Here is a 21870-nt window from a genome sequence, read left to right on the forward strand (position 1 = left end):
AATTGTTTTAATAGTAAATTATAAGATATGATGAAAATAATGGTATCTTTAGAAAGTCCATTTAATGGCGAGAAAAACGGTATATAATATGTGTGGGTACAGTAAATGAGTAAGAGGAAAATTACAGCTAAACACAAACACCGTAGAAATGTAAAAATAGCCTTGGTCCCAAACGGTCAACAAATGGAAAAGTGCTCTGGTCACTAAGGGGTTAATGTGAACCCACTATATAAGAGAGTAATTAGTGAGCTAATCCATACCACCTGATGAAGCGGTTTCCTTGAAACTTGTAGTGGGTAGCAGTGTAATAGCCGGCCGGTGTTTGTCTTCTCTGGAGATTATCTTCTGCTGATTCGTATGAAGAGACTTGTTGCTTTTAACCATCACCTTTTTCAGTGAAAGTATTATCTACTTTTTGTATTGATATTGACATTTTGACACTTTGTATTGTGCAACATTTTCTTTTTTCTTTTAAGCACTGTTATGTGCAGAGTATTTTTTAATAAATACATTTTATTGAATTATATTTGAGTTCAATTTATTATTTTAGTTCTAAGCGCTGTCACACACCTTTTCTTAATTAAAGGGTTATTTTCCTCTATTTTTCTATATGACAGCAGCTGTTTTTATTTAAGGCAAATAAATTGTTTTTTTTTGTTATATACATATATCTTAACTGTTCAGTTGATTTATATAACATCACATTTCTTAGTGTTTTTGTTAAGTACAACTAATTTGGCTACTAATAGGCACACTCATATATCACTTTATAACACTAAAACACATTATTAAATATTACAATTTAATTAAAATTATTTTTCATATTTTCAGGTATTTGAGTGGAAAGGGCTCAAAGGTATATGTACATATGTATTTATGTGTTTATAAATATACATATGTATTTATGTGTATACATTTGTATATATATATTCATGTGTATGTATGTATATACATATATATGCATATAAACACATATATACACATGTAAACACATATATACATAATATGTATATATACATACATACACATAATTAGACATTTATATTTATGTATATATCCATTATAACCCATTCCATTAAAATACTTTGTCATATACCATATTCTTTTGAACCCTTATAAATTTTAATTTTAACATTTATATGAATAATTTGTATTAGTCTATATATGAGTGTAACACTTTATTTTAATGGATTTATGTTTTACTTTGTGCAACTTTTTTTTAGTCCTAACCCTTTACGTGAGCACTTCAGTCACGCTAACCAGACGAGAGCAAATTCAGTTTGCACTTGTGTGATCACGTTTAAATGTAACTTGTAATATGAGCGCAAGTTAGAATGGGTGTGATATTTCAATATAGCACGCTAACCTTAGCATGCCACTTGTAATCTAGCCCAAGAGAATTATAGTGGAGGGGGAAAGAAACCATGTGTACGTTTTAAGAAAATGGCCCCTATTTAAGAAAGGTCTTGCGGACCTGATCCGACACTGTGGATCAGGTCCGCAAGACCTCGCTGAATGTGGAGAGCAATATGCTCTCCGTATTCAGCATTGTACCATCAGCTTACAAGAGCTGCTGGTGCAACGCCGCCCCATGTAGACTCGCCGCCAATCGGCCGCCAGCAGGGAGGTGTCAATCAACCCGATCGTACTCGATCGGGTTGATTTCCGGCCATGTCTGTCCGCCAGCTCAGAGCAGACGAACAGGTTATGGAGCAGCGGTCTTTGTGACCGCTGCTTCATAACTGCTGTTTCTGGCGAGTCTGAAGACTCGCCAGAAACACGGGCCCACAAGCTCCCTATGGAGCTTGTTAAATGGGCCTCATTGTATTCAACTTTTAATAATGGTGGCTTAGCGCTGTCTTATATACAATATTAAAATTGGTCTTTCCTAAATAGAATAGCAATTGATTGGATGTTTGGGCGAGAACATTTTTATAATAATAAATGGAGGAAGATTTAGCCCCTGCGGTGGTGGAATATATTCCACATGTGAAGAGGGACAAAATCCCTCTTCACATATAGCATGTTTAAGGATACCTTGAGAACCTGGATGTAGGTGCATCAGATCTTGAATTGGGAAAACGGGAATATGAAATCTAAATTTTAATGGATGTTTAGAATATATGAGATCAAAGGATTAGGGAGAGAGGGGCATCTCTAGAATGATGCATATTCTGGATTTAGAAAATAAAATTAAAAAGTTTGAAGTTTTGAAACTAGAATTTAATCTACATAATCAGCATGTGTTTGCTTTTCTGCAAAATAACACATTTTGTTGAGAATCTAGTAAGAAACCGAAATAACCAAATATGGGGCAAGTACCCATTAAATACAACTCTCAAAGTATTTATGAAATATAACTTGAAACCTATGTATACTAAATTTGTTGAAAATATTAGTCAAGAGACTAGGGAGGATACTGAGAAAGAATGGAATAAACTGCCAATTCAGATAGAGAGTAATAAAATAGGAGTTTTGAAACAATCATGGGTTAGATAATTAAAGGGACAGTCTACTCCAGATTTTTTATTGTTTAAAGAGATTACCCATTTCCCAGTTTTGCACAACCAACACGGTTATATTAATATATTTATTACCTCAGTGATTACCTTGTATCTAAGCATGAGCCTCTGAAGAATGCCCCTTATTTTAGGTATTTTGACAGACTTGCATTTTAGCCAATAAGTGCTGACTCTTAGGTAACTCCACGGGAGTGAGCATAATGTTATGTATGTGTCACACATGAACTAGCACTGTCTAGCTGTAAAAAAACTGTCAAAATGCCCTGAGATATGAGGTGGCCTTCAAGGGCTTCATAATTAGCATATTAGCCTACCTAGGTTAAGCTTTCAACAAAGAATACCAAGAGAACAAAGCAAATTAGATGATAAAAGTAAATTGGAAAGTTGTTTAAAATTGCATGCCCTATTTGAATCAGGAAAGTTTAATTTTGACTAGACTGTCCCTTTAAATTATTTCCTAGCGATAATTTTACCTCTTATAGGGTCTCAAAATGGAACAAAGAATATCAGAACTGTTGTATAAAGTGAATATTCTCTAACCCAGATATATTCCACTACTCCTGGAGCTGCCCCAAAGTTAAACAATTTTGGAAAAAGGTTTAATATTGTGCCTCTCGAATTTTGACCCATCCTATCAGTTTAGGGAATGAACAGGTTGTTTCTCTATAAATGAAAGGTGGTTTATGACAACTCCATTATTATTGTCAAGGAAATGTATTCTCAAACTGTGGGCTCAACCAACAGACGCCTTCTGTACATAGCTTAAATCATCTGAGGATTAAACAGATGATAACAGAAAAGTATGATGCCTTGGGCAATGTACAGAATAGAGTAGACAGATTTTATGTGAAGTTGAATAGTTTTATTACCACTCTTCAAAAGAATATAAAAAAAACAATTCATACATCCATATTAAACTTGACTAAATAGCAAAGAAGGTTCAGATTTATGTTTATACTTTAAACCCCTTTAGGACCGGGCATTTCAGACTATGGGGCCTATCTATCAAGCTCCGAAAGGAGCTTGTGGGCCCGTGTTTCACAAAGACCGCTGCTCCATAACCCTGTCTGCCTGCTCTGAGCAGGCGGACAGGAATCGCCACAATTCAACCCGATCGAGTACGATTGGGTTGATTGACACCTCCCTGCTGGCGGCCCATTGGCCGCGAGTCTGCAGGGGATCGGCGTTGCACCAGCAGCTCTTGTGAGCTGCTGGTGCAATGCTGAATACGGAGAGCGTATTGCTCTCCGTATTCAGCGAGGTCTTGTGGACCTGATCCGCACTGTCGGATCAGGTCCGCAAGACCTTTGTTAAATAGGGGCCAATGTGCTCTATTTATCAAGCAGCGGATACTGTTTCGGAGCCCCATCCTTTCAGGTCCGCCTGAAACGGAAGTTAGCCCCCTAACGACCAGCATTGTACCCTGTACAATGCTGGTCTTATGTCCTTGGCTTCTCTCTCCTGCGATCTCGCTTAAAATAGTGGGGCACTGCAGAAATAGATTTGCAGAGATGTTGATGCATAGAGGGCCACTCTGTGGCCCTCTCTGCATCGCACAGCAGTGGTGCCGATCATTGGTGGGTGGGAGTGTAATGAGGGAGGGGGTGGGTGGCCCATTGCTGGAGGAGGCAGGAGGAGGGCGGGAGTGGGTGGGACCGCTCGGCCATGCTACAGGGAAGCCCAAAATAAAAACTGCATCATTGAGGGTGAAGGAGAGAGGAGGGAGTAGGGGCAATGAGGGGGATGACATGTGGGATCCATTAACATAAAGGGATCTTGGAGGGGAAGGGGGGTAGTTTATTGAGGGGGGCAGCTACACTACAGAAAAAATGGGACATTTATTTATTTTAAAAAATTACCAATTTTGCAGCAAACTGGGTACAGGCAGACAACTGTCAGTACCTAAGATGGTGGCAAATAGGTAGAGGGTGGTTAGAGAGCTTTTGGGGGGGATCAGGGAGGTTAGGGGGTTAGGGGGAAACCTACACGGCAGCAAATATATTTAAAAATAAAATTATATAAAAAAAAAGAAGGCTTTTATTTTTATACTGGCAGACTTTCTGCCAGTACTTAAGATGGCGGTGACAATTGTAAGGTGGGGGAGGGAATAGAGCTGTTTGAGGCGGTCAGGGAGGGATCAGGGGGTGGGATGTGTCAGGTGGGAGACTGATCTCTACACTAAAGCTAAAATTAACCCTACAAGCTACCTAATTAACCCCTTCACTGCTGGGCATAATACAAGTGTGGTGCGCAGCGGCATTTAGCGGCCTTCTAATTAACAAAAAGCAATGCCAAAGCCATATATGTCTGCTATTTCTGAATAAAGGGGATCCCAGAGAAGCATTTACAACCATTTATGCCATAATTACACAAGCTGTTTGTAAATAATTTCAGTGAGAAACCTAAAATTGTGAAAAAGTTAACGTTTTTTGTTATTTGATCGCATTTGGCGGTGAAATGGTGGCATGAAATATACCAAAATGGGCCTAGATCAATACTGTGGATTGTCTGGTAAAAAAAAATATATAGTATTGATAGGTAAATATAAAAAAGTCTCTATTTCTGTTTAAATGTAGTGATGGCAAAAATGCTAAAAATGCTTTTAGGGAAGCTTTTGTCTGGAATGCCCATAGTTGCCAACAGTCCCTGATTTCCAGGGACAGTCCCTGGATTTTGTTGTATGTCCCTGGATTTTTTTTGTCCCTGGAAATGTCCCTGAAAATCTCCTTTGCACAACATTTTGTTGTTTGCATATATATATATATATATATATATATATATATATATATACACACATATACACAGATAGAGATAGATGATAAATAGATATAGTGTATTATTTAAATATAATTCATTTCTAATGGAATATTGTTATTATTATTGAATGGGTTCACATATTATTTGTCTTTCTAATTTTGATGCTGTGTTGTAAAAATAACCATATGCCCAGAAGGTGTTCCAGTAACTGGGTAGGTGTAAGAGCTTGGTGCTGTAATCTGTATAATACTATGGATAAGTCTAAATTATACAATTACTATCAAATGGGTGTGTTTTGATTGCAGAACTGAGTGGGCAGAGCAGTTGAACAGTAGGTCGTCAATACTCCAGTAACCCGCGTGCTTGCTCTGCTGCAAAGTGTCCCTGGAATTTTTTTTGAAATGTTGGCAACTATGAATGCCCGGTCTTTAAGGGGTTAAGAAGCTGCTCCTTAACTTGTCCGCCACCTTTTAGGTGGCAGACTGAAATTATCCCAATGCGATACGATCGGGATGATTGATGGCCCCTGCTAGCGGTGAGCAGGGGGCGGCATTACACAATAATTTCACCAGAAATGCTTGTGCAATATTAAATGCTGACAGCGTATGCTGTCGGCATTTAGCGAGGTCGAGTGGACATGATTTGTTACAGCGAATCATGTCCGCTCGACTGTTGTTAAATATACCCCTAAAACGTCCCCAAAAAAAAGAGCATGTTTAGCATTTTTTAAAAACTGAGCATTTTACCATTTAAACAGAAATAGAGTTTTTTTTTTTGTTTTGTTTTTATTTACCTATAAAAACTATATATATATTTTTTAGTAGACAACCCAAACAGTATTGATCTAGGCCCATTTTGGTATATTTCATGCCACATTTCACCGCCAAATGTAATCAAATAAAAAAAACTTTTTCACAAACTTTAGATTTCTCGCTGAAATGATTTACATACCGCTTGTGCAATCATGGCACAAATGGTTGTAAAAGCTTCTCTGGTGTCCCCTTTGTTTAGAAATAGCAGACATATATGGGTTTGCCATTGCTTTTTGGTATTTAGAAAGCCGCTAATTGCAGCTGTTCCCCACATTTTTAGTATTCCCTGCAGGGAAGGGGTTAATCAGGTAGCTTGTACGGTTAATCTTAGCTTTAGTGTAGAGATTACCCTCCCACCTGACACTACCCACCCCCTGATCCCTACCTGATCCCTCTCAAACAGCTCTCTTCCCTCCCTCAAGCCCAACTGATCACCCCCATCTTAAGTACAGGCAGACAGTCTGCCGGTATGCGATTTTAAACCTTTTATTTTATTTATTTATTTATTTTGTATTATTATTATTTTCTTCAGTGTATGATTACACCCTTACATTTCCACCTCCCTGATCCCTCCCAAAAAGCTATATAACCTTCCCCCTAATTTTGCCATCTTAAGTACTGCCAGCTGACTGCCAGTACCCAGTTTTCTATATATTTTATTTTTTTATTTTCCCACCTCCCCATTCAAGAAGATACCCTCTATTCCCCCTCTCCACTCTAGGACCCCTATCCTCTATTCCCCCTCCTTCGCCCTCCCTCCAGCTCTCAGCATTTATTTATTCCATAGTGTAGGAGTCCCACCCCTCCCTCTCCCCCTTCAGCAATAGGCCGCCCACCACCTCCCTCCTAACTCTCCCACACCACCAACAATCGACACCACCGCTACCTGATGCAGAGAGGGGCACATAGTGTCTCTCTCTGCATCGTTCACTCTGCATGTCTATTTCTGCACTACCCCACTCGGGGGCATGCAGAAAAAGCGCAATCTCGCCACTGTTAGCGAGATCGCGGCAGAGAGAGGCCCGGGAAAGCAGCGTCGTACAGGGTACAGTGCTGGTCCTTAAAGGCTTAACGATTAGCACCATACAGGATACGGAGCTGGTCATTAAGGGGTTAAGATATAGCAGTTAATGCTTGCATTTTTTTAATGAAATAGACATTAAAAGTATAAAATTGAGATATTTTGAATATTTTTAAGGATTATTGCTTGACTTGCTTTATTGTCTTTTTTTCTACTTTCTTTTGCTGTAACTTTGTAATTTGGAAATAATACATTAAAAACAAATATATATCCAAGCTCAAATTGTTTAATGTCTCGTTAAATCATATGAAAAAAATATTAACCACATCTAGAGAAAAATAGATGTCAAAGGGAATTCCCTTTTAAAAGAAATTTAACCTTTTGCAACATATTTTTATTTTAAAATGTAAATTTTTAAGAAGGTACAGAAGGCCAATATTTTTGGCATGCACCTTTTTTTTTTACAAACATGTTAGGCCTTGCGGTGTTCATTTTTGTATATCCTTACCCAGAATCCCTTGTTCCTGTGAGACATTGGCCGCAGGCCCAGACTGGCCATGTGGCCTACAGTGCATTTGTCCGGTGGGCTAGGGCCAGTTGTGGGACGGCCTTAGCCCAACCCAGTCACCAGTATTATTATTTGTGCATGATGCAGGGCCAGCCCTGCCCTACCTCTCACTCCCTTGCTGTGTCTGTGAGTCAGTTGCAAACAAGCAACTCCTCTTGATGTTGCCTTTTTGATGCCTACGGGTACCTGTTTTTTAGTTATTGTCTTGGGTGCTTAGTCTGTGCATGTGGGTGCTGACTGCCTGTGGATGGCTTTTTCTGTCTGATAGTGCAGCTCATGTGTGATGACAAGTTCTCGGGTGGCTGCGATTAAATGATTGTGACTATACAGGCTAATGATCAATAAGGTATTGTGACCCTACCCAGCAGCAGTACACTATGAAAGTTGTGCCTTAAAAAACAGGAGTCTTAACTGCAATGATGTCACATTATTGCTACAGTGATACTGGACGAACCGAAGAGGATTGCATAACTTTATGGCATAGACTGGGTTATTGACCACATACTGAAAACCTCATTTTATATGAGTAAGTGTTTGTAATTATTATTATTTATGTAACATTACATTTTAGAACTGTTCTGCTTTTTGCTTTTTGTTTTTTATGTGCTGTCATTGGTGATGCAGTACATTATCCATCACTATGATATTGTATTTAGCGTATATATCAACCTATACATATATTATTCCCAAAAATTATTATTGGTATTAGGAGTGTGGTGGTTAGTGCTATTTGCCATATTCATTTTTAATGAGCAATAAGCACATAGGGATAAATGTATTAAGCAGCGGCCAGCGGATGCTGCTTTCTATGCCTGTAAGTTAAGAAGCAGCGATCGGGATGATTGACACCCCCTGCTAGCGGCTGATTGGCCGCGAGTGAGCAGGGGGCGGCATTGCACAAGCATTTCACTAGAAATGCTTGTGTAATGATAAATACCGACAGAGTATGCTGTTGGAATTTAGCGAGGTTGTGCGAATCATGTCCGCTCGACCAATGTTAAATCTACTCCTTATTGTTTATTTAAATGTGAACTGTTTTTTTTAATTACATTTTTTTTTTTTTTTACTATTTAATGACAACCAATTTACAAAATACAATGACAGAAGGGTTTTTACAAACTTCTACTGTTTTGTTAATCCAACTAGTTCAGTTTTGGGGTATAGTTAAATAACAAAAAGTTGAGGGGAGTAGGCTGCTCTTCCTTAAAATGCACAGGCCTATTTTTGGATCCAGTCTGTTCATGATTGGCCCCCATTTATTAAGGTGCCAACTTGTGATCCACATGTATTTTCGCGTCAAAGTCCGCTAATAGAATTGATCAAGGTACCAGCTCTATTAAAATGAATGGATTGTTTTTCGCCAGTAAACTTGCCTTCAATCACCATTCACGTCAAATCGTACGCAGCGAATTCTCATGCAGGTTTACCATCATTTATTATGCCAGTTTGCAAAGTTATGATTGAATCAATACTTTTGTGACTATATTTGAGTTGATTTTCACAAATATATTTGGCCATCTCTGAGGTGGCATATGTAATAAAAATAAATACTTGTTGTAGACAAATCATTAACAGCATAAAAGGCGCAAACAGAACAGTGTTGTGACAGAACATACGTTCAGAACAATCATCAGTATGTGTTGCATTTTCCCCTGGGCCAAAGCTTACAGTCCTCCTCTGACATACAAATATCAATCAGTGCATGTGTTGAACTATAAATTTAAACTATAAAGTGGCATTTTAAATGAAAAATGACGTTACTTTATATAATTCTATATTCCAAAAGCTAATTGTGAAAACTATGCTTTCTATAAAAATACAATAACTTATGGGTACAACAATACATATATAAATAGAAAGAGAGATGGTCATTTTACAGAGAGAGATAGAGAGAGATTTGTTCTCAGATTCTTAAATTCAGATATTCATGAGTAAAAGTTATCATTTGTTCGCTTACCTTTGCGTCGAATATGGTGTGATACAGTTGACACCTTGATAAATGGGGCCATTGTATATTGGGGTTTTGTGTGAGAAATTAATAATATAACTTGTTTGGATTTACAGATCTGCTACACATAGGGACACTGTACTGTAACCCTTTCTCCTTCAATATGTTCCAGATGATCTGCTGCTGAGTATTAAATTAATGGAAAATGACTGTTTATGTTTATTTTTGTGTTTGAAATTGCTGTTTTTGTTTTATATTAGTCAGTATGGGTAGTAGATTCAACAGGAAAAATAGCTATTTAAAATGACAAAATAAAGATAAAGGAGCTATTTGTAAAATATTTAATACACTCCAAATGGTAAAATGGATCATTTGGAGCACAATAACAGGGAGACATTTTTTCATTATTTTGTATTTTGTATTGAATCTTGAATTTAAAAGATATGGAAATGAAAAAAAAATTAACACAAATTAAAACCTTTTTAGCATTAGTGAACAATTTGGGCTCCCCATTTATATTGAGGTAAATGAAGTGTCCCTTTATATTGTGAGGGGAGTGGGTGTTTGTGTGTAGAAGCTTAATTGATGCTAAGCAATTTCTCCATCTAGTTACCATGCCAATGAACACAACTCAGTATATGTTCCTCCTCCTCAAATTGTATATAAGGAGGAACTGCGAGCATATTCACATGTGGAGGAGCAGAGACGAGTGAAAGGAGAATGCAGCAAGTACATCTGTAGCTGGAATCCCACCTGGGGCACACATTGGCTCAGAACATTGGCACATGATCACATAAATATGAGGTATAAATGAGGCCCTATGAACTAATCAAAGGCAGCAATAAAAAAACATTTCATACAGCGCTAATACAATTAACAAGACTAAAGAGGATTAAAGACATACAGTCTAGATGTCAATCACAACATATTATTACATTGAGAAATGTGCAGCTTATATGTCTTGAGTCTTTCTCTAAGCACCTCTGCATGATCTCATTGACTATCTGTCATCTTGTCTCCAACTGCTATTAAAGGGCCATAATACCCAAATGTTTAAACACTTGAAAGTGATGCAGCATAGCTGTAAAAAAACTGACTAGAAAATATCTCCTGAACATCTCTATGTAAAAAAGAAAGATATTTTACCTCAAAAGTTCCTCAGTAGCCACTTCCCATTGTAAAGGATTTCTAAGCAGCATTTTAGTATGTCTGTCCTGGGACAGCTGAAAGTATGAGCCTCGTGAACTCTCATATTATTTCACCAACCAGGTAAAGGAAGCTTACTATGAAATCTCATGAGAGTTAAGTCAAATCTCATGAGATCACAGTAAGAGTTCATGACCTCAGCACTGCTGATGCTGATTGGCTGCTCATCATTTCTTCATTTTTTTTTTTTTTTTTACCTGCAGCTGGGAGCAGGTGAAGTATAACTTTTTACACAGAACTTACTCTGCTGAGCTGAGGAGATTGTGAGGTAAAATATCTTCCTTTTCTACATAGAGATGCTCAGGTGATATTTTCCTGTCAGCTTTTTACAGTTATACTGCATCAGTTTCAAGTGATTTAGCATATGAGTATTATGTCCCTTTAAGTTCAGACCTAGACTCTGCTTGCTGAACCAACCTAACATATCCTGTAGCGTCTTATACAACATCCCTTAGAGTTTAGGACCTGTGGTCGTATTGCTACTAATGCCGCTGAGAGGGCCTGTTTGGTCATAAGGGATCTCTTCTACAAATTACATGTTGTTGATCTTGTCTTCAAAGAGTAAGGGAGTTACAATAAATGATACTGACTACTGAGGGAAGTAACAAGCAATATGTGTCTCTCAAATATAAGTTGTTTTTTTTTTTATTTAAAGTGACATGAAACTCAAACAACTTTCCAAATTACTTCTATTAAATTAGCTGCATTCCCTTTGTATTGTTTGTTGTTCAAGCCTCAATGCACTACTGGGAGCTAGCTGAACACAGAAAGTGAGCCATATACCTATATATATATATATATATATATATATATATATATATATATATACCAGGGATACCAAGAAAATAAAGTAAATTAGGTAATAGAAGTAAATTAGACAAAGGTTTAAATTGGATGCTCTGTCTAAATCACAGAACTTTAATTTTGATGTTACTGTCCATTTCTATTCTGTGAAGTGAATATATTTGTGTTTTATGTGTATACAGGGAGTGCAGAATTATTAGGCAAGTTGTATTTTTGAGGATTAATTTTATTATTGAACAACAACCATGTTCTCAATGAACCCAAAAAACTCATTAATATCAAAGCTGAATAGTTTTGGAAGTAGTTTTTAGTTTGTTTTTAGTTATAGCTATTTTAGGGGGATATCTGTGTGTGCAGGTGACTATTACTGTGCATAATTATTAGGCAACTTAACAAAAAACAAATATATACCCATTTCAATTATTTATTTTTACCAGGGAAACCAATATAACATCTCAACATTCACAAATATACATTTCTGACATTCAAAAACAAAACAAAAACAAATCAGTGACCAATATAGCCACCTTTCTTTGCAAGGACACTCAAAAGCCTGCCATCCATGGATTCTGTCAGTGTTTTGATCTGTTCACCATCAACATTGCGTGCAGCAGCAACCACAGCCTCCCAGACACTGTTCAGAGAGGTGTACTGTTTTCCCTCCTTGTAAATCTCACATTTGATGATGGACCACAGGTTCTCAATGGGGTTCAGATCAGGTGAACAAGGAGGCCATGTCATTAGATTTTCTTCTTTTATACCCTTTCTTGCCAGCCACGCTGTGGAGTACTTGGACGCGTGTGATGGAGCATTGTCCTGCATGAAAATCATGTTTTTCTTGAAGGATGCAGACTTCTTCCTGTACCACTACTTGAAGAAGGTGTCTTCCAGAAACTGGCAGTAGGACTGGGAGTTGAGCTTGACTCCATCCTCAACCCGAAAATGCCCCACAAGCTCATCTTTGATGATACCAGCCCAAACCAGTACTCCACCTCCACCTTGCTGGCGTCTGAGTCGGACTGGAGCTCTCTGCCCTTTACCAATCCAGCCACGGGCCCATCCATCTGGCCCATCAAGACTCACTCTCATTTCATCAGTCCATAAAACCTTAGAAAAATCAGTCTTGAGATATTTCTTGGCCCAGTCTTGACGTTTCAGCTTGTGTGTCTTGTTCAGTGGTGGTCGTCTTTCAGCCTTTCTTACCTTGGCCATGTCTCTGAGTATTGCACACCTTGTGCTTTGGGCACTCCAGTGATGTTGCAGCTCTGAAATATGGCCAAACTGGTGGCAAGTGGCATCTTGGCAGCTGCACGCTTGACTTTTCTCAGTTCATGGGCAGTTATTTTGCGCCTTGGTTTTTCCACACGCTTCTTGCGACCCTGTTGACTATTTTGAATGAAACGCTTGATTGTTCGATGATCACGCTTCAGAAGCTTTGCAATTTTAAGAGTTCTGCATCCCTCTGCAAGATATCTCACTATTTTTGACTTTTCTGAGCCTGTCAAGTCCTTCTTTTGACCCATTTTGCCAAAGGAAAGGAAGTTGCCTAATAATTATGCACACCTGATATAGGGTGTTGATGTCATTAGACCACACCCCTTCTCATTACAGACATGCACATCACCTAATATGCTTAATTGGTAGTAGGCTTTCGAGCCTACACAGCTTGGTGTAAGACAACATGCATAAAGAGGATGATGTGGTCAAAATACTAATTTGCCTAATAATTCTGCACTCCCTGTAAGTGAATGTGCGGGCGTCTGGGTATATACATGTGTGTATGTGCATATGTAGATCTGTCTGTCTCAGGGGTGGTTCTTTGAGAGGCTAGGTAATTAAATAATTTCTGTAGCACCCTTTAATTCTCAAAGGTGTAAAAAGAGATACATTTGCACGTGCATCTCTTGCTGACGTGTCCTTTGCTCAAAAAGATAAGTAAATAGTAGGATTCAAATAGAGAATAAGTGACAGGAACTAATGAGATAAGTAAATAGTAGGATTCAAATAGAGTGACAGTGACAGGAACTAATGACTCTTCAACAATACCTCCAATCCCCCATTTATATTTAAAAGGATATTCCGGTCAACATTTAAATGCACATAGATAAATTACATTTTTAATAGAGACATACTTGCAATATACATGTATCGACAAAAATGCTTCTAGCAAAAGTTATTACTGTTTTAGTTTTAACATTTTTCACTGCACGTGCATTTGTGAAGCACAGCTCGATATACTCATTGTACCAACATTTCAAATACTGCAACTGCTCACAGCACAAGTGGGGCTTGTATCATATCAGCAATTACCAAACCAATGGCGAGATTACGAGTCTTGCGTTAGCCTTAAAAAGCAGCGTTGAGAGGTCCCAACACTGCTTTTTAACGCCCGCTGGTATTACGAGTCTGGCAGGTACAGGTGTACCGCTCATTTTTTTTCCGCAACTCGAGCTTACCGCAAATCCCCTTGCGTAAATTGCATATCCTATCTTTTCAATGGGACTTGCATAACGCCGGTATTACGAGTCTTGGAAGAAGTGAGCGGTAGACCCTCTCCTGTCAAGACTCCTACCGCATTTAAAAGTCAGTAGTTAAGAGTTTTATGGGCTAATGCTGTAACATAAAACTCTTAACTAAAGTGCTAAAAAGTACACTAACACCCATAAACTACCTATTAACCCCTAAACCGAGCCTCCCCCCCACATCGGAAACACTTAAAGGGACACTGAACCCAATTTTTTTCTTTCGTGATTCAGATAGAGCATGCAATTTTAAGCAACTTTCTCATTTACTCCTCTTATCAAATTTTCTTCATTATCTTGCTATCTTTATTTGAAAAAGAAGGCATCCCAGCTTTTTTTTTTGGTTGAGGCTCTGGACAGCACTTTTTTATTGGTGGATGAATTTATCCACCAGGTTGTTCACCAAAAATGGGCCGGCATCTAAACTTACATTCTTGCATTTCAAATAAAGATAACAAGAGAATGAAGAAAATTTGATAATAGGAGTAAATTAGAAAGTTGCTTAAAATTTCATGCTCTATCTGAATCACGAAAGAAAAAAATTGGGTTCAGTGTCCCTTTAAATAAAGTTTTTAACCCCTAATCTGCCGACCGGACATCGCCGCCACTTTAATAAATATATTAACCCCTAAACCACTGCATCCCCACCTCGCAAACACTAGTTAAATTTTATTAACCCCTAATCTGCTGTCCCTAACATCGCCGACACCTACCTACATTTATTAACCCCTAATCTGCCGCCCCCAATGTGGCCGCAACTATATTTCATTTATTAACCCCTAAACCTAAGTCTAACCCTAAGTCTAACCCCCCCTAACTTAAATATAATTTAAATAAAACAAAATAAAATTACTATCATTAACTAAATTATTCCTATTTAAAACTAAATACTTACCTATAAAATAAACCCTAGGATAGCTACAATATAACTAATAGTTACATTTGTAGCTATTTTAGGATTTATTTTTATTTTACAGGCAAGTTTGCATTTATTTTAACTATGTAGAATAGTTATTAAATAGTTATTAACTATTTAATAGCTACTTAGTTAAAATAAGTACAAATTTACCTGTAAAATAAATCCTAACCTAAGTTACAATTACACCTAACACTACACTATCATTAAATAAATTAACTAAATTACCTACAATTAATTACAATTAAATTAAATAAACCAAAGTACGAAAACCCCCCCACTAAATTACAGAAAAAAATAAAATAATTACAAGAATTTTAAACTAATTACACCTTATCTAATCCCCAATAATAAAAATCCCTACCCTATACTAAATTACAAATAGCCCTTAAAAGGGCTTTTTGCGGGGCATTGCCCCAAAGTAATCAGCTCCTTTACCTGTAAAAAAAATACTATCAGCCAATCGGAATTCAAGGGACGCCATCTTGGATGACGTCATTTAAAGGAACCGTCATTCGTCGTGTAGTCGTCGGTCTGGATGGATGCTCTGTGTCGGCTGGCTTCAAGATGGACCCGCTCCGCTCCGGATGGATGAAGATAGAAGATGCCGCCTGGATGAAGACTTCTGCCCGTCTGGAGGTCCTCTTCTGCCCGGATCAGATGAAGACTTCTGCCCCTCTGGAGGACCACTTGTGCCCGGCTGGGAGAAGACGTCTCTTGGTAGGGTGATCTTCAAGGGGGTAGTGTTAGGTTTTATTAAGGGGGGATTGGGTGGGTTTTAGAGTAGGGTTGGGAGTGTGGGTGTGGGTGTTGGGGGGGTATTGTATTTTTTTTCACAGGTAAAAGAGCTGATTACTTTGGGGCAATACCCTGCAAAAAGCCCTTTTAAGGGCTATTTGTAATTTAGTATAGGGTAGGGATTTTTATTATTTTGGGGGGCTTTTTTATTTTATTAGGGGGATTAGATTAGGTGTAATTAGTTTAAAATTCTTGTAATTATTTTATTTTTTTCTGTAATTTAATGTTTTTTTTCACACTTTAGTTGATTTAATTTAATTGTAATTAATTGTAGGTAATTTAGTTAATTTATTTAATGATAGTGTAGTGTTAGGTGTAATTGTAACTTAGGTTAGGATTTATTTTACAGGTAAATTTGTACTTATTTTAACTAGGAAGTTATTAAATAGTTAATAACTATTTAGTAACTATTGTACCTAGTTAAAATAAATACAAAGTTGCCTGTAAAATAAAAATAAACCGTAAGCTAGCTACAAAGTAAGTATTAGTTATATTGTAGCTAGCTTAGGGTTTATTTTATAGGTAAGTATTTAGTTTTAAATAGGAATAATTTATTTAATTGTAGTAATTTTATTTAGATTATTTTAAATTATATTTAAGTTAGGGGGTGTTAGGGTTAGGGTTAGACTTAGATTTAGGGGTTAATAACTTTATTATAGTGGCGGCGACATTTGCGACGGCAGATTAGGGGTTAATAAGTGTAGTTAGGTGGCGGCGACATTGGGGGGGGTAGATTAGGGGTTCATAGGGACAATGTAGGTGGCGGCGGTGTCCGGAGCGGCAGATTAGGGGTTAATAATATTATGCAGGTGTCGGCGATGTCGGGGGCAGCAGATTAGGGGTTAATAAGTGTAAGATTAGGGGTGTTTAGACTCGGGGTTCATGTTAGGGCGTTAGGAGTAGACATAACTTTTATTTTCCCATAGGAATCAATGGGGCTGCGTTAGGAGCTGAACGCTGCTTTTTTGCAGGTGTTAGTTTTTTTTTCAGCCAATTCTGCCCCATTGATTCCTATGGGGAAATCGTGCACAAGCACGTTTAGCCAGCTCACCGCTACCGTAAGCAACACTGGTATTGAGGTGAGATGTGGAGCTAAATTTTGCTCTACGCTCACCTTTTTGCGGCTAACGCCGGGTTTAAAAAAACCTGTAATACCAGCGTTGTCTTAAGTGAGCGGTGAAAAAAAAATGCTCGTTAGCAACGCACCCCTGTTACCGCAAAACTCGTAATCTCAGTGTGAGTCATTACTACATGTTACAAGCACCTTAGGGTCTCTGAGCAAGTTCCGTATTTAAAGGGGCATAAAACATGTTGAGATATGTGCCTATCCTAAAAGGGCTAATTAATTAAAAATAGTTTGCATAAAAAAATAGTTTAAAAATTGCTGGCAAGTATTTTAAAATAATTTTCAAAAATAAGCTAAATTAATTACATAGCTAATCTGCCTAGAGAAGCCAACTCCACCCCCCTTATCAGTGTTTAGACACAGGCATTATATTTCAACTGAGTTCCCAGCTTCTAGGCTCCAGCAGATAATCCCTATGCATATTTGTATTCTACAAAAGCAACAATATATATAGATACATCCATAGAAGGAAATGTGTGGGGGGAGTTAGAGCTTTACAATTCAGAAACTAAAAAAAAGGGTTAATGGTGAGGCACTGCAGTATAAAGTTGCAGGTAAAGTAATTAAAGTAGATATTATTACTCGTTTTATGTCCCTTTAAAATGCTGGTGCACAGTGCATAGTTAAATACACTTTTGAAACAGCTATAGCTTTTATTGGAAGCATTTTTTGCTAATACATGTATATTAGCAAAATGCTCCTATTGAAAAGTGAAATGCATCCATGTGAATTCCAATTTTGGCCGGAATGTCCCTTTAAGGGTAAGGCAACCTATAAGAGTACCCCAATTTGTAAGATCTTATAATCACAACTGAGTTTCCTCCAGAACTTTTCACTGACCTCAGATTGTGTGGTTGTGTGAAATATAGCTCTATAGGCCCTGGATTAGCTGCAGACCCTCCTAGCTTATTACTGCTCTTGTGAGTAGGAATTTCTCAGACATTTTATGCACAGCTGATATTTATTTTTTAAGAGCATCCCTAAAATATTATGTTTAAGTCATCAGGGCTTCTTGGCATTTAGAGAATTTGTTTTGTACACATTTCTATCTTAGAATAGGCTTTTAGTGACATATTATAAGCTGTTCAGAATTAGTACAAGATATCAACTGGGTATTTCAACAAGAATGTGTAATACACTATATATACATTGCTCAGATCAGTGTTACACTTAGCTGACAGAATGTTCAGTCTGATATAATAATGTCTGTTACATGTTGTTTTAAATAAATTGTGCCATAAACTGGCTGCAGATTATTTTCAGGACAATGAAACATGCAGCCACTTAGCTACAACACACATTGGGGCCTATCTATCAAGCTCCGAATGGAGCTTGACGGCCCGTGTTTCTGGCAAGTCTTCGGACTCGCCAGAAACACAAGTTATGGAGCAGCGGTCACAAAGACCGCTGCTCCATAACCCTGTCCGCCTGCTCAGAGTACGATTGGGTACGATTGAGTATTGCTCTCAGCATTCAGCGATGTCTTGCGGACCTGATCTGCACTGTCGGATCAGGTCCGCAAGACATTTGTTAAATAGGCCTCATTGTCTAACGGAACATTTAATTATTATTTTTATATATGTATAGTATATAATCAGCGATTAAAGAAATATATATATATAATATAGTATACTCCAACATTTTCAATTGTTTATACGAAGAAGCATTTAAAGGAACACAAAACATCAACAATTTCTTTCATGATAAAGAAAAAGTGTAACATTTTAAAATACTTTCCATTTTATTTCTATTGTCATCAAATATACTTTGTTCTCTTTGTATCCTTTGTCAAAAAGCAGGAAGGAGGACTCTGATCTTCGTCTCTCTCCCTTCGTATTTTCATTACTTCCCTCTCTCGCCTCCGAAACTTCTCACGCGCTGCTCCTGTCCGTTGTAAATTTCTACCTCGCTTCATCAGACTGTTTCCAGCCGTGTGTAGCTTCATACGCTCTTTGAAAACCCACTTATTCATAGTACTGCCTTGACCTACTGCTACAGCTACAATCAACGTGACTAGCTACCCCAACATTATGTCTCTGCACCCTCATCCAGTAGACTGTAAGCTCTTCGGAGCAGGGCCCTCCTCCTGTACTAATATTGTTTAGGTTTTTTGTATTTGTATCGTATCTTTGTCATTGTATACCCCAGGGTCAAGTCAAGAGGAAACGCATGGGAACGGAGTTCCTGCACTATTTTTGCTGGTGGAACTAAGTTCCCCCTGGACAGAGAACAGAAACACTCCAGTAAACACTATTGCTGCCGCTGGAAGGAGCTGGAGCACAGTCTGGTTAGAAGGATAGTGAGATCCTCTAGTAATGGGCAGTAACGCTTCCTACAATACACTAAATGCAAGCCTGTCAGTGGTCCTGCTGTGTGATCAACCCTTACTGTGTGGAACACATGGTGCTTACGTTTCTGTGTGGCTTGCTCTGGGGTTATTTAGCTCACCTCAGCAGAAATAGGACTATTGCACCTTAAGTGTGTGAGACTCTGTGACAAAGGGATCTCAGCGGCCCAAAGACAACTTTTCAACCCTTCATTGGTTTTAATTTGCTTTCATTAACCAAGGTGTATACATATAAATAGAGTGAGGCCTAGTTATCAACGTGTCTACTTTACCTGCCTTCGCCGGTTCAATACGCCCGCCTAAGCTCGCCTACCATCGCCGCCGCGGACCTGCAAAATTTCGCATAAGTTATCAAAAAAGCTGTCAAAAAGCCACGCACCAAGTACGGGGCGATGAGCAGCGGACTGTGAGAGTTATCACTCATCAGATCTCGCTGCTCTTTGGCTTTTTGACAGCTTTATTGATACCCCTGTCACTAAGCACCCACACTAAACTACACTGTTCTACCCCCTATAATGGCGCCCCCTGAGGCCCCCGCAACTAAATAAAGTTATTAACCCCTAAACCACTGCTCCTAGACCCCACCGCAACTATAATAAATGTATTAACCCCTAAACCGCCGCTCCCGGAGCCCGCCGCCACCTACATTATACCTAGTAACCCCTATCCTGCCCCCCCTATACCGCCGCCACCTATAATAAATTTACTAACCCCTATCCTGCGGATCCCGGACCTCGCCACAACTAAATAAATAGTTTAACCCCTAAACCGCCTCTCCCGGACCCCGCCGCAACCTATATTAAACTTATTAACCTCTAATCTGAACCCCCTACACCGTTGTCACCTATAATAAATTTATTAACCCCTATCCTGCCCCCCCTATAATAAAATTATTAACCCCTAAACCTAAGTCTAACACTAACCCTAACACCCCCCTAACTTAAATATTAATTAAATAAATCTAAATAATATTTCTATTATTAACTAAATTAATCCTATTTAAAACTAAATACTTACCTATAAAATAAACCCTAAGATAGCTACAATATAAATAATAATTATATTGTAGCTATCTTAGGATTTATTTTTATTTTACAGGCAAATTTCAATTTATTTTAAATAGGTACAATAGCTATTAAATAGTTATTAACTATTTAATAGCTACCTAGTTAAAATAAAGAGAAATTTACCTGTAAAATGAAAACTAACCTAAGTTACACTACACTATACTTTAATAAATTATTCCCATTTAAAACTAAATACTTACCTGTAAAATAAACCCTAAGATAGCTACAATGTAATTAATAATTACATTGTAGCTATTTTAGGATTTATATTTATTTTACAGGTAACTTTGTATTTCTTTTAGCTAGTTAGAATAGTTATTAAATAGTTATTAACTATTTAATAACTACCTAGCTAAAAGAAATACAAAATTACCTGTAAAATAAAACCTAACCTAAGTTACAATTAAACCTACACTATCATTAAATTAGTTAAATAAATGAGCTACAAATAACTACAATTAAATCCAATTAAATAAACTAACTAAAGTACAAAAAATAAAAAAAGCTAAGTTACAAAAAATAAAAAAAATAAGTTACAAACATTTCAAAAATATTACAACAATTTTAAGCTACTTACACCTAATCTAAGCCTCCTAATAAAATAACAAAGCCCCCCAAAATAAAAAAATTCCCTACCCTATTCTACATTAAAAAGTTACCAGCTCTTTTACCTTACCAGCCCTTAAAAGGGCCTTTTGCAGGGCATGCCCCAAAGAAAACAGCTCTTTTGCCTGTAAAATAAAAATACATCCCCCCCAACATTAAAACCCACCACCCACATACCCCTAATCTAACCCAAACCCCCCTTAAATAAACCTAACCCTACCCCCCTGAAGATCATCCTACCTTGAGCCGTCTTCAGCCAGCCAACCACCGATGGAACCGAAGAGGAGATCCGGAGCGGCAGAAGTCATCATCCAGGCGGCGCTGAAGAAGTCTTCCATCCGATTGAAGTCTTCATCCAAGCGGCGTCTTCAATCTTCATCCATCCGGAACGGAGCCATCTTCAGACGAGCCGACGCGGAGCCATCCTCTTCTTCCCGACGACTAATGACGAATGAAGGTTCCTTTAAGGGACGTCATCCAAGATGGCGTCCCTTCAATTCCGATTGGCTGATAGGATTCTATAAGCCAATCAGAATTAAGGTAGGAAAAATCTGATTGGCTGATTGAATCAGCCAATCAGATTGAAGTTCAATCCGATTGGCTGATCCAATCAGCCAATCAGATTGAGCTCGCATTCTATTGGCTGTTCCAATCAGTGTAGTGTTAGGTTTAATTGTAACTTAGGTTAGGATTTATTTTACAGGTAATTTTGTATTTCTTTTAGCTAGGTAGTTATTAAATAGTTTTACAGGTAAGTATTTAGTTTTAAATAAGAATAATTTATTAAAGTATAGTGTAGTGTTAGGTGTAATTGTAACTTAGGTTAGTTTTTATTTTAGCTAGGTAGCTA

The sequence above is a fragment of the Bombina bombina genome, chromosome 7 (genome assembly GCF_027579735.1).
Source record: "Bombina bombina isolate aBomBom1 chromosome 7, aBomBom1.pri, whole genome shotgun sequence".
NCBI lineage: Eukaryota > Metazoa > Chordata > Amphibia > Anura > Bombinatoridae > Bombina > Bombina bombina.